We start from the raw sequence: 14,683 nt of genomic DNA on the forward strand, positions 1-14,683 counted from the left end.
CAGTCCTGAGTCCTGGGGAGGCGGAACGTCATGCAGGCAGCCTGCCATGGAGGTCGCTACTCATCTCGCAGCAGCTATGCAGCAGCGGGTAAAGGCACCACAGACTTTTTGGAGAAAAGATTAAACATCTTTTCAGAATGCCACTTCTTTCAGTGAGGCTCTAACCAGCTACTCAACACCTCTTCCCAGTGATGCCACCCCATGACAAATCTGAGTGAAGTCAGCCTCTGATGAGATCAGTGCCCTTCTGATCCCCGCAGCCTGCAGTTAGCAGAGGGGCCTTGGGGGGCACTTCAGACCGAAACAACAGCACAGGTGGGGTATGAGAGAGAAGAGGAAGGAGAAATCAGGTATGGGTAAGAGGAGAATGGTACCACTGTTTAGATCTTAAAATAGTTCTACACAAGTAAAAGGGAAAGGGTTAAGGAGAAAGTAGAAAAAAGTAAGTACTTTAAAATGTCTCTATAACACTGGCCTGTAGAACGTTTTCTTGATTAATGATTGATGAAGGAGAGCCCAGTCCATTGTGGATGCTGCCATCCCTGTGCTGGTGGCCGTGGGTTCTATAAGAAAGCAGGCTGAGCAAGCCATGAAGAACAGCCAGTAAGTGGTTCCCTCCATGGCTTCTGCATCAGCTCCTTTCCCCAGCTTCTTGCCCAGACATCCTTGGATGATGGACTATAAACTATAAGGTGAAATAAATCTTTTCCTTTCCAAGATGCTTTTGGTCATGGTGTGTTATCAAAGCAGCAGAAATCACAATAAAACAAGAAGGTTCTGGAAGAATCTGAGGTGACAGGCTCAAGAGCACAAGAGGTAAAGTCTAAGATAACAGAATGTATGGGGAAATTTATGTAGAAGGAATAAAAATTAATTGTGAATGGACGTTCTTAGCTAAAGTCTGTCCAAATTATCCAGAAAGAGTAAGAGATAAAGATGGGGTAACTTACATTTAAAATATAAATATACTATCTCTTAACTGTTAGTACTAGTTACTGGGTGATTGTGGGGTATATGCTTTCACTCCAGGAGACTGAGCCAGGAAGGTTACAAGTTTAAGGCCAGCCTGGGAAATACAGTGAGCTGCAGACTAGCCTAGGATTCAAAATGAAAAAAATAAAAGAGGCTGGGCTGGAGAGATGGCTCAGTGGTTAAGAGTGCTTGCTGCTCTTCCTGAGAACCCAAATTCAGCTTCCAGCACTTACATTGTGTCGCTAACAACTGCCTGTAACTACAGTGAATCTGATGCTCTCTTAGGGCCTCCACAGGCACCTAAATGCATGTTCATATGTTCATATATAAGCATAAGCACATACAAATACATATAAACAAAATGAAAGCAAATGTCTTAATAAACAACAAAAATACAGTTACTTAGAAATTTTGGATAAAGATGGCAGGCTGAACTCACTCAACCTATTAGTCTAAGATCAGCAAAGGACATAGGCATCAAAGTCAAAAGCAGACTCTGTGGAAGCTAAGAAGTGCATAATGCCTGGAAAGCGATGCTCCATTCTGAGAGGTCCTAAGCTGGCCATATGGAATGTACAGGAATACATGCTGCATGTAATCCCCAGTGCAACAGTGCCGAGTGGCAGGGCCTAAGGAGAGGTTCTACACTCATGAGTGAATGGATGCTATTTGTAGTCATGTCGAAGGCCCAGGAAGGAGAGGGTGAGGGGAGCTAGGACAGGAACAAGCTAAGAGGATGTGGAAGTAGAGGGCTGTGCACAAGCCTGGGCCTCATCCTGGCTACAGATTCCATGCCACAGGTACAGACTCCACCCATCCTGGCAGCAAACTGCAGACACATTCTTCTGATGGGGTAAGCCTGAGTTTGTTTGGATAAGTAGGATCCTGGACTGAGGGCAAGCAAAATGGTGTGAAGTCACACTTAAAGAAGATGCACTAAGCACGTGATCTCCACTACAACAGTGCTGGGTGGTAGGGCCTACAGAGATGTGTTATGAGGGTTCCACATTCAGGAATGAATGGGTGCTATTTATGAGAAGGCGGGAGACCTCAGGAAATCTTTTATTCTCTCTCCTCTTTTGTTCTTTGTCTTTTGCCGTGGGGTAAAGCAGCACAAAGGCCTTCATCAGATGCTGATATCTTGATATTGGCCTGTCCGGCCTCCAGAATTGTGAGCTAAATAATCTTACATTGATTATAAATGATCCAGCCTCAAGTATTCTGTTACAGAAGCACATAATGAAACCAGGGGGTGGGCATAATGCATACAAATCATGAAGATTCAATAAAGGTTATATTAACAGATACTGAAGGACTGGCTATATAGTTCAGTGATAGAGCACATACTTGCCTAGTATGTACAAGTTTCTAGGTTTATCTAGCAGGAAGAAAGGAATGAATGAAGAAAAGAGGAAGGGAGAAGGGAGAGAGTGAATGAAGATAGGAAGGAGGAAGAGCAGGGGAGGAAAAAGAGGAGGAGGGGGAGGAAGAGAAGAAGGAAAAAGGATAGAGTAGGAGGAAGAGGGGAGGGAAGAGAAAGAGAAGAGGAGGGGGAACAGGAGAGGAGGAGAAGGAGGAGGGAGGGGAAGAGAGGGAAGAAGAAGGGGAAAAAAGAGGAAAGGGAAGGGAAATGAGAAAAACAGGATGGTGATAATTCTGAAAGTGACTAATGCCAAAGAAAATGAAGTGAGCTATAGGGAAAAGAAAATGATATTTGAAAACAAAGATGCAATTAAACACAAGCAAGACATTCTGGTGTCCTCGACATTGCAATGCATATTTCGAAAAAATAGAGCAAGAAGAAAGAACTTTAAACGTTTTCACCATAAAAAAGGCACTGCATGTTTACCCTGACTTAAACATCTATAATCTCTTAGTACATTAAAAGGCATAAAAAATAAACCAACAATATATCCCATGGTTCACTTGCAAATATTTTAAACATGGGTCTAATATAACGTATGTAGTGATACTGATCAGGCCAAAATTAGCATAATTTAAAAAATTAGTAAAATTATATCACTTGAATGGAAGAATGGGAAGAAGACAGGTATATATCTGGGGAGCGGAGCAGAGATACAAAGAGGTAAAATTTTGTTTTGTCTATTGACAAACCAGTTGATATAGCTGAAACTACAACATGAGCAGTAATATAGACTAAGATGCTACAAAAGTATAGCACTGAGATTTGAGTGAATCAAAACAAAGAGCAACACTCAGCTTTCTCATGAACTGAAAGTGTCTGCCACTGGGGAATAAAGTTGACAGACTTTTTTTTTTCTTTTTGGAGTGACTGTTTTCGGTTGTTAACATAGCTTAAGTAATTTTTTTTAAGTTAAAATTTTTAAAACTACCTATCTAAAATTCATATCCATTAACTGCAAAGGCCCAAGTTTTATTCTGCAAGCTGTATTTTGCATGTCTAAATCTTCTGAACAATGGAATTCATCATATGGTGAGCCTGGAGGCTGGAAGGAACTTTAGCCTCAGAGAGTGGAAATGAAGTTCTCTCAAAACAAGCTGCTATAAATTCCAGAGATGTTGTCATGGCAACCGAAGCACTTCAATAAAGTGCATGTTTGCCTAAAGAGCTATATTTACGGGGATAAGCTTTTCAGTAAGCACAATGTCAAGTTGGAATGCTTAAAGGGTACATTCATGACAATCCAAATCTAGACTTACAACTGGAACAACCGCTGTAACCTGGTTTCATATGCCTTCCTCTCATGTGAGCTATTGCCACCCTCCTCTTATCAGGTACCCTGCATCAGGACCAGAGCCGCTGACAGAAGCCCAAGCTCTCTCAATCCACTGCTTTAGAAAGGCTTATGGCTGAGGCTGGGGCCACGACTTAGTGGGTAAGAGCTTTTGCTCCACAGGCATGAGGAACTGAATCAAATCCCCAGTACCATCTCAAAGCTGGGCCAGGCTGCGCATGTCTGTAACTCCGTTTTGGGGGAGTGAAGACAGGCAGGATCCTAGGAGCTTGCTGGCCAGCCAGCTCAGCTATAACAGGGAACTTCCAGTTCAGTGAGAGACTCTGTCTCAAGGGAACACACTGAAAAACAACAGGGGAAACCACTCACTTCCATTCTTTAGCTTTGGAACCCATGCACATGGGTATGCACACCTGTACACACATGAGCACACATATATGGTACATCACACATATACACACCCTAAAAGTAAATGGTTCAAATACCTAGGAAAGGGTGAGGCAGGAAGACTAAAAAGAGCCCGGGGTTGAGAAAAATGCTAGGAAGATGCTCTTCTCCAGGCGTGGCAGGAGGTACCTGTAACCCCAGAGCTCCTGCAGTGAGGTACCTGTAACCCCAGAGCCCCTTCAGTGAGGAGGGAGATGGAGACAGGATCCCTGGAAACTTGCTGGCCAGATAAGCTCTAGCAAACAAGGGACCCTATCTCAAATAAGACAGAAGACAGGAACTTACAGGCCAGTTTGCCCTCTGACCTGTATATATGCACCACGGTATTTCCCTGCCAGTACTCATACAAATGAATACCACACTCATGAACACAAATATTAAAAAATAAAAAATTCAGTCAGGTCAGTTCTGTAAGAATCCCCCAACCCATCATGTGTCTTTTTAAGCAACTTTCCATCCACTCACTTCTTCAGCCTACACAGATTTCCACTTGCCTTTGTAGTTTTGGAACTGAGCCCAACTTCTCTTTCCTGTTACAGCAGAGGTGACCCGTATTGCAGAGTATTCTTTAGAGTTTGGCAAGTGTCAGATGGTTTCCACTTTCACAGCCACAGCTTGCAGCTAAGGGAATGCGGGCACAAAAGAAGCCTCCTCTAAAGCCCTCAAGTCCTCAGACGGGGATCACAGATGTGCTAGATTTACACGGGTTCTGGGAACCAAACTCCAGTCTGCATGCTGCACAGCAAACACTTTGACCACCAAGGCACCATCACAGTCCTAATCACAGATTTTAAGCGTCTGGGACTCCTTTTCATACTGTTGCCTCTACGAAGATACTAATACTAGCATTTCATATACACTTTATTGATTACTGTCAACTGCTTTCTATTAATGAAGAGGAGGCAGGCTCTCTGTTCCTGGCTCAGAGTCACACTTTTCCAAGCCACAGATGAAGCAGAGAAATAAGCTCTCTGCAGCTCCTCCCAGGCCGTGGGCAGCAGAGAACACTGTACCGACCTTATTATCTCTCACTGCATTTTTAGGTGGGATTCTACCCCTGTTAATATAGTAAAGGAATTAAATAGGATACACAATTTGTGCCGAAAGGGGACATGTTTAAAGACACTTCCCTTTAGCAAACAAGCCATTGAAGAATGCTATCATCACCAAAGCGACAGGCATTTAAATTATGGGTTGGTTTTTTTAAAATAATTTTCATTTAAAAAGCTGACATTTCTCTTGAAATGGTTTTCACTAAAAAAGAGACAATGTCATAATGTGCCCCCCAAATAAATGATAACTGATCGAACCAAATATACTACATATATCTTGTTTTTTAAAGGGTCATTGGAGGGTGAGAAAGATGACTCAGTGGATTAAAATGATGAACTCAATGCTCTTGCAGAGGAATCAGGTTTGAGTCCTAGCACCTGCATGACAGCATACAACCAACTGTAACTCCAGTACCAGCAGATGCGATGTTCTCTGATGTCCTCCATAGGATTTGCATGCACACAGTGCACATACATACATACGGACAAACCACCCACACATAAGGTAAATGGATCTTTGAAAAGATCTGTCTTTGAAAATTATGTATATACATCCTAGTGCAGATGCCCAAGGAGGTACTGTGTCCTCCGGAACTGCAATTACAGGTGTCTGTGAACCCACTGATGTGGATGCTTTCAATCAAACCATGGTCCTGGGCAAGAGCAGTATGTTTGCTTAACCTCTGAGTCACTTCTCCAGCCCTGAATATCTGCCAGATGTGCCAGACTATATTATGCTGAGTCTAATTCTGGGGAATCTTCATGTTTATCAGTTGCATTCATAGTTAAGTATTACAAGCCAGGCATGGTGGCGCATGCCTATAATCCCAGCACTCGGGAGGCAGAGGTGGGTGGATCTCTGACTTTGAGGCCAGCCTGGTCTACAAAGCAAGTTCTAGGACAGCCAGGGCAGTGACACAGAGAAACTCTGTCTTAAAAAACAAACTAGCAAACAAAATAGATACAGAAACAACAATAACAACAACCAACAACAATGTCTTTCTTGTTGGGGCTGGGCAGCTCAGAGGTAGAGGTGCTTGCCTAGTTTTGGCTGTCTGCTACACCAGTTCTCAGTAAACTTTGTGAGTTTCCACAAACTGTTTCCTGCGCGCTGTAACTGTACCCTAGCAGCAGAGAAAGAAGAGAGAGAGAGAGGAGAGAGGGAGAGAGAGACAGAGACAGACAGACAGACAGACAGACAGAGACAGAGAGAGACAGAGAGACACAGACAGACAGACAGACAGACAGACAGAGACAGAGAGACACAGACAGACAGACAGAGACAGACACACACACTGAGCACAAACTGATTCAACAGTGGGGTACTGTGACATGACAAAGGAGCAGTGTGGCACTGTGATGGCACAATAGACACAATGAATGCAGTACTATGACAGCCCAGTGAATTGGACAACGAGGCACAGTGAAGACGCAATGGAGCACTGAACAAAGCCTTGAAAGGGCAAAATAGAGCACTTTAATGGGAAGATTGAACACTGTCATGGAACAATGAAGCACTGTGATGACAGAGCTCTATGATGGAATAATGGAGCATAGTGGTGACACAACAGAGCACTATACTAATGAGGAATTGTTATGGGGCTATAGTGCTTTATGATAGAATATTGGAGCATGTGATGTGACAGTGGAATATTACAGAAGGACAAATGAGCACTATGATGAGATACTGGAGCACTATGATAGGATAATGGGGAACTGTGATGGGACAATGGGACAAAGTAATAGAGCAATGGAAAACTGTAAGGAAAGGAGACAAAGAAACATAGTGATAGAACAGTAGGGAACTGTGAATAGAGAATTTCGAGGGTACATAAGAGCACTGCCACAGGTTTGTGCATCAATGTGATGGGAGAAAGGGGCACTATGATGGGACAGTGAGACATTGTGAAGACAGTAGAGCATTGTGACAGAAAACAGAACACTATGATGGCCCAATGCAGCACCTTGAAGGGTCAATAAAGTACCATGATGGGACAAGAGGAAAAGAAGTACTGTGATGGAACAGTGAAGAATAGGAATGGTGGACAAAGGCACTGTGATTTTTTTAAATTAAAAATCTCTTTTATGCAATACATTTTGACCATATCTCTATTTTGATCTTTGTTGCTGTACTAAAACAGTCTGAGCAAAAGCAACTATAGAGCACTGCAATGGCACAAAGGTGTACTGTAGTTAGAGAACGGAGCATTGTCAAGGGACAGTGGAGTAATGCGATAGCACAGTGGAACATTGTGATGGCACAAAGGAGCACTTTGATTAAATAGTAAGGCATAGGGACAGGAAAATGAGCACTGTGATGGGACAAAGGAGCACTGCAAAGGAAAAGGGCAGGTATGAGATAGTGCAATGCAGCACTGTAATAGAACAATGGGGCACTACGAAGAGTACTGGGTAATGTAATGGGACAACAGAGAAGTGTTATAGCACAACTGAGCACTGTGATGGCACCATAGAGAACTGTGATGGGAAAATGGAGAACTGTGATGACAATGGAGCACTATGATGGGACAACAGAGAAGTGTAATGGGACAATAGAAGACTGTGATGGAATATCAGAGAACAGTGATTGGACTATGGAGCACTCTAATGAAAATTGTGATGGCACAGCAGGGAACTGTGCTGGCAGAATAGAGACCAATGATGGGACAATGGAGCACTGTAATAGGACAATAGAGAACTGTTTTGGCATAATAGTGCACTGTAATGAGACAATAGAAAAGTGTTTTGGCACATGGAGCACTATGATGGAACAACAGTGTACAGTGATGTTACAATGTAGCACTGTGACGAGAAAATAGACAACTATGGTGACAGAATGGAGCACTGTGATGGGACTAAAGATGACTGTGATGGTACAAGAGAGAGAACTTTTATGGGAGAAAGGAACAATGTGATGGAGCAAAAGAGGAGTGTGAGGGCACAATGGAGCACTGTGATGGGACAATAGAGAACTGTTATGTGACACTGGAGCACTATCACTGGACACAAGAGAACTGTGATGGCACAACTGAGAATTGTGATAAGATAAAATTCAATTGTTGAGGAACATGGAGCAACAGATGGAACAACAGCATACTGGGATATTACAATGGAGCACTGTGATGAGTCAATAGAGAACTGATGACAAAATGCAGCACTGTTATAAGACAATATAGGAATGTGATGGTACAATAGAGAACTGTGAGTGAGCAATGGAGCACTACGATGGTGCAATATGGAATTGTGATGACACAATAGAGTATGGTGATGGGAAAATGAAGCAAGGTGATGAAACAAAAGACAACTGTGATGGCACAATAGACAACTGTGATGCCATAAAGAGCATACCTTCATTGGAAAATGGAGCATTGATGGCATAATATAGAACCTTGATGGACAATAGAGAAGGGTTATTTTGATTACCAAGCACTGTCATGAAACAATAGACAACTTATGAAATAAGGAGCAGTGTGATGGGACAATAGGGGACTATAACTTCACAATAAAGAACTATGATGGCGCAATGTAGAATATGACCGTACAATAGAGGACTGTGATGGCATAATAGAGAACTATGAGGACAAAGCACAGTGATGAACAATATAGATAATGTGACGGGACAATAGAGCACTGTTAGCAAACAGAAGACAATTGTGATGGGACAATGGAGCACTGTCATGGGACAAAAGGAGATAGTGACTTCATATTGGAGAACTGTGATGATGCAATACAAAATTGTACTGTCAGGGTAGAGTACTGTGATGGGATAAGAGAATACCATGATTCAACAATGCGACATTGTGATGGTAAAATATAGAATTGTGATGTCACAATAGAATTATGTGAAGGGACACTGGAGCACTGTGATTAAACAATAGACAACTGTGATGACACATTAGAGCACCGTGATTGTACAATATGGAATAGTGATGTCACAAAAGACTAATGTGATGGGACAACAGAGCACTGTTATGAAACAATAGAAAACTGATGGGAAAAGAGAGAACTGTGATGACAAAAAGGAGCACTGTGATGGCACAATGGGGGACTATGACTTCACATAAAGAATTGTGATGTACAACATAGAAAAGTGATGCCACAATAGAGCATTGTGATTGGACAATAGAACACTGTCACCTCACAATAGAGAACTGTGATGACACAATGAAACACTGTGATTGGACAATAGAGAATTGTGATGGGACAACAGGGGACAGTGATCTCACAGTAGAGAACAGTGATGGTGAAATATAGAATTGTGATGGCATAATAAAGTATTATGATGGAATAATAAGGAACTTTGGTGACACAATGGAGCACTGGGATGGGACAATAGGGACTGTAACTTCACAAAAGAGAACTGTGAAAGCGGAATACAGAATTGTGATGGTACAATAGAGAACTGTGATGGCATAATAGAGTACTGTGACATCACAATATAGAACTGTGATGACACAATGGAACACTGTGATTGGACAATAGATGTGATGGGACAATACAGGACTGTCACCTCAGAATTGAGAACTATGACAGCACAATATAGAATTGTGATGGCACAATAGAGTATTGTGATAAGGTAATAGAGAACTATGGTGACACAATGGGACACAGTGATGTCACAAGAGATAACTGTGATGGGATAACAGCGGACTGTGACTAAAGGGTTGTGACAACAGAGCACTGATATGAAACAATAGACAACTGTGATGGCACAGTGGAGAACAGTGATGAGACAATGGAGAGCTGTGATGGCTCAATAGAGAACTGTGATGAAACAATGGAGCACAGTGCAGGCACAATAGAGAATTGCAATGGCAAAACAGAGTATTGTGACGGGATAGCAGAGAATTGTGGTTGGGCAATGGAGCACTATTGGCACAATCTAGAACATTGATAGACGATAGAGAACAGTTATTGGACAACCAAGCACTGTCATGAAACAGACAACTGTGATGGCATAAAGAACATTGTTATAGGAAAACAGAGAACTGTGATAGCACAATATAGAACTGTAATGTTACAATATAGAGTTGTGATGTTACAATAGAGAACTGTGATGGCACAATGGAGCAATGTGATGGTACAATGTAGAATAGTGATGTCATAAATACTAATGTGATGGGATAACAGCACTGTTATGAAACCATAGACAACTGTGATGGGACAACGGAGCACTGTCATGAAACAACAGAGTTCTGTGATGGCTCAGTAGAGAACTGTGATGGCACAATGGAGCATAGTGATGAGACAATAGAGAATTGGGATGGCTAAACACAATATTGTGATGAAATAGTAGAGAACTGTGATTGGACAATGGAGCACTGAGGGCACAATATATAATGTTGATGGACAATAGAAAGTGGTTATGGGACAACCAAGAACCGTCATGAAACAATAGACAATTGTGATGGCATAAAGAGCACTTTCATAGGACAACAGAGAATGGTGATGGCACAATATAGAATTGTGATGGCATAACAGAGCACAGTGATGGTATAAACTGTGATAGCACAATGGAGGACTCTGATGGCAGAATGGAGCACAGTGATGCGACAACAGGGGACTCAGACTTCACTATTAATAGAGAACAGTGATAGTGCAATATAGAATTATGATGGTACACTAAAGAACTGTGATGACACAACAGAGCACAGTGATGGTAAATATAGAATTGTTATCTCACAATAGACTAATGTGATGGGACAAAGCAGCACTGTTATGAAATTGAAGACAACTGTGATGGCACAAAGAAGCACTGTGATAGAGAACAGTGATGGCACAATGGAGCACTGTCTGGGACAGTAGGAGACTGTGACTTCATATTGGAGAGCTGTGATGGTACAATACAGAATTGTATTTGCAGGGTAGAGTATTGTGATGGGATAATAGAGTACCGTGATTCAACAATGAGGTACTGTGATGATATAACATAAAACTGTGATATCACAATAGACTAATATGATGGGACAATGGAGCACTGTGACGGTACAATGTGGAATAGTGATGTCACCAAAGACTAACTGTGATGGAGCACAGCTATGAAATATTAGAAAACTGTGATGGTGCAAAGGTGGTCTGAGATGGCGTAATATAGAATTATGACGGTACAAAACAGAATTGTGACGGCACAATAGAGTACAGCGATTAGACAATAGAGCACTATGACTTTACAACAGAAAACAGTGATGCATATTAGAGACCCTGTGATCAGACAGTGGAGCACTGTGATGGTACAATATAAAATTGTGATATTACAATAGACTAATGTTATGAGAAAACATGCACTGTTATGAAACCATAGACAACTATGATGGCACAATGGAAGACTGAGATGAGACAACAGAGACCTGTGATGGCACAATAGAACAACGTGACAGAAGAATAGAGAACTCTGATGGGAAAAAAGACAATGTGATGACACAACAGAGAACTGTGATGACAGTAGATCACTGTGATGGGACAACAGTGAAATGTGATGGCATGTTGGAACAAAATAATGAAACAATAGAAAACAGTGATGGCACAATGGAGAACTATGATGGAACAATGAAGAACTGAGATGGCACAATGAAGAACTGTCACAGGACATCAGGGAACTAGAATGGCACAATGGAGCACTATGATGAAACAACAAAGAACTAAGATGGCACAATTCAGCACTTTGATGAGACAATAGAGAACAGTGATGAGAAAATGGAGCATTTTGATAGGACAGAAGAGAACTGAGATGGCACGACAGAGAATTGTGGTGCCAGAATAAAGACCTATGATGGGACAGTGGAGCACTGTTATGAGACAATAGAGAACTGTTTTGGCACAATGCAGCAGCACTGTGATGGAACAATACAGAACTGTCTTTGCCCATGGAGCACTGTGAAAGGACAAGAGTGTTCTGTGATGAGACAGTAGAGAACTGTGATGACATAATGGAGCACTGTTATGGGACAATAAAGAACTGTGATGAAACAATAGAGAACTACGATGAGATAAGAGAACTGTGATGGATCAATGTGATGGCACCCTAGGGAACTGTGGTGGGATAATTGAGAACTGTGATTGGAATATGGAGCACTGTGATGGCAGTAAAGAACACTTATGGGACAACAGAGAACTGTGAAGGCACAGTGGAGCACTGTGATGGGATGACAAAATTAGGTACTATTATGGGACAATGGAAAATTGGAATGACACAATGAAGCACTATCATAAGACAAGAGAGAATGATTATGGAGCACTCTGATGGGACAACAGAGAACTGTAATGGCAAAATGGAGCACTGTGATGGAACAACAGAAGACAGTGATTGCACAATAGAAGACTGTGATGGAATAACAGAGAACAGTGATTGGATTATGGAGCACTCTAATGAAAATTGTGATGGCACAGCAGGGAACTGTGCTGGCAGAATAGAGACCAATGATGGGACAATGGAGCACTGTAATAGGACAATAGAGAACTGTTTTGGCATAATAGTGCACTGTAATGAGACAATAGAAAAGTGTTTTGGCACATGGAGCACTATGATGGAACAACAGTGTACAGTGATGTTACAATGTAGCACTGTGATGAGAAAATAGACAACTGTAGTGACACAATGAAGCACTGTGATGGGACAATAGAGAACTGTTATGTGACATTGGAACACTATCAGTGGACACAAGAGAACTGTGATGGCACAATTGAGCACTGTGATAGGATAAAATAAAATGTTGAAGGACAAGGGGCAACAGATGGAACAACAGCATACTGGGATATTACAATGGAGCACTGTGATGAGTCAATAGAGAACTGTGATGACAAAATGCAGCACTGTTATAAGACAATATAGGAGCATGATGACACAATACAGACTGTGATGGAATAACAAAGAACTGTGAATGAGCAATGGAGCGCTGTGACGGTGTAATATGGAATTGTGATGGCACAATTGAGTACAGTGATGGGAAAATGAAGCAAGGTGATGAAACAATAAACAACTGAGATGAAACAATGGAGCACTGTGATGGGACATTAGGGGACTGTGACTTCATAACAGAGAAATGTGATGGCATAATAGAGACCTATGATAACATAAGGGAGCACAGTGATGGTACAATATAGAATTGTTATCTCACAATAGATTAATGTGATGGCACAAAGCAGCATTGTTATGAAACTGAAGAAAACAGTGATGTCCCCAAAAGCACTGTGATTGCACAATAGAGAACAGTGATGGCACAATGGAGGGCTGTCTGGGACAGTAGGAGACTGTAACTTCATATTGGAGAACTATAATGGTACAAATACAGAATTGTATTGGCAGGATGGGGTACTGTGATGGGATAACAGAGTACTGTGATTCACCAATGGAGACTGTGATGGTACAATATAGAAATGTGATGTCAAAATACACTGATATGAAGAGACAATGGAGTATTGTTATGAAAAAAAGACAACTGTGATGGCATAATGGAGTACCGTGATGAGACAACAGAGATTTGTGATGGCACAATAGACAACTGTGATGCCATAAAGAGCATAGTTATAGGAAAACAGAGAACTTTGATGGAAAAACAGAGAACTGTGATGGGATAATAGAATCCCTTCATTGGAAAATGGAGCACTAATGGCACAATATGGAAACTTGATGGACAATAGAGAAGGGTTATTTTGATTACCAAGCACTGCCATGAAGCAATAGAAAACTTATGAAATAAGGAGCAGTGTGATGTGACAATAGGGGATTGTAACTTCATAACAGAGAACGGTGGTACAATAGAGAAATTTGATGGCATAACAAAGAACTGTGAGGACACATGGAACACAATGATGGCATAATATAGAATTGTGATCTCACAATACATTAATGCCATGGGACAAAAGAGCACTGCTATGAAACAGAAGACAACTGTGATGGCACAATGAACAACTGTGATTTTAAAAGAGAGAACAATGATGGCACAATGAAGCACTGTCATGGGACAATAGGGGACTGTAACTTCACACTGGAGAAATGTGGTGGTGCAATAAAGATTTGTGTTAGTACCATAGACTAATATGATGAGAAACAGACCATTGTGATGAAAAAATGGACAACTGTGACGCTATAATACAGAATAGTGATGTCAAAAAGACTAATGTAATGGGAAAACAGAGCACTGTTATGAAAGAATAGAAAATTGTGATGACACAAGGGAGTACTGTGATGAAACAATAGAAGATTGTGACCTCACAATAGAGAACTGTAATGGTGAAATATAGAAATGCGATGGCACAATAGAGTACTGTGATGGGATAATAGACAATTATTGGACAACGGAGCACTGTGACTTCACAATAGAGAACTGTGATGGCACAATATAGAATTCTGATGGCACAATAGGGTATTGTAATGGGATAATAGAGTACTGTGATTGGACAATGGAACACTGTGACTTCACAATAGAGAACAGTGATGGCACAATGGAGCACTGTGATGGGACAATAGGGAACTGTGAACTCACAATAGAGAACTGT

At 41.5% G+C, this 14,683-nt stretch overlaps 1 protein-coding gene across 1 annotated transcript in view; it reads right to left on the bottom strand.

Moving 5' to 3' along the window:
• Zranb3 (zinc finger RANBP2-type containing 3) overlaps window positions 1-14,683 on the bottom strand; it is a 199,381-nt gene that overhangs the window by 50,512 nt on the left and 134,186 nt on the right.

The sequence above is a fragment of the Acomys russatus genome, chromosome 6 (genome assembly GCF_903995435.1).
Source record: "Acomys russatus chromosome 6, mAcoRus1.1, whole genome shotgun sequence".
Taxonomy (NCBI): domain Eukaryota; kingdom Metazoa; phylum Chordata; class Mammalia; order Rodentia; family Muridae; genus Acomys; species Acomys russatus.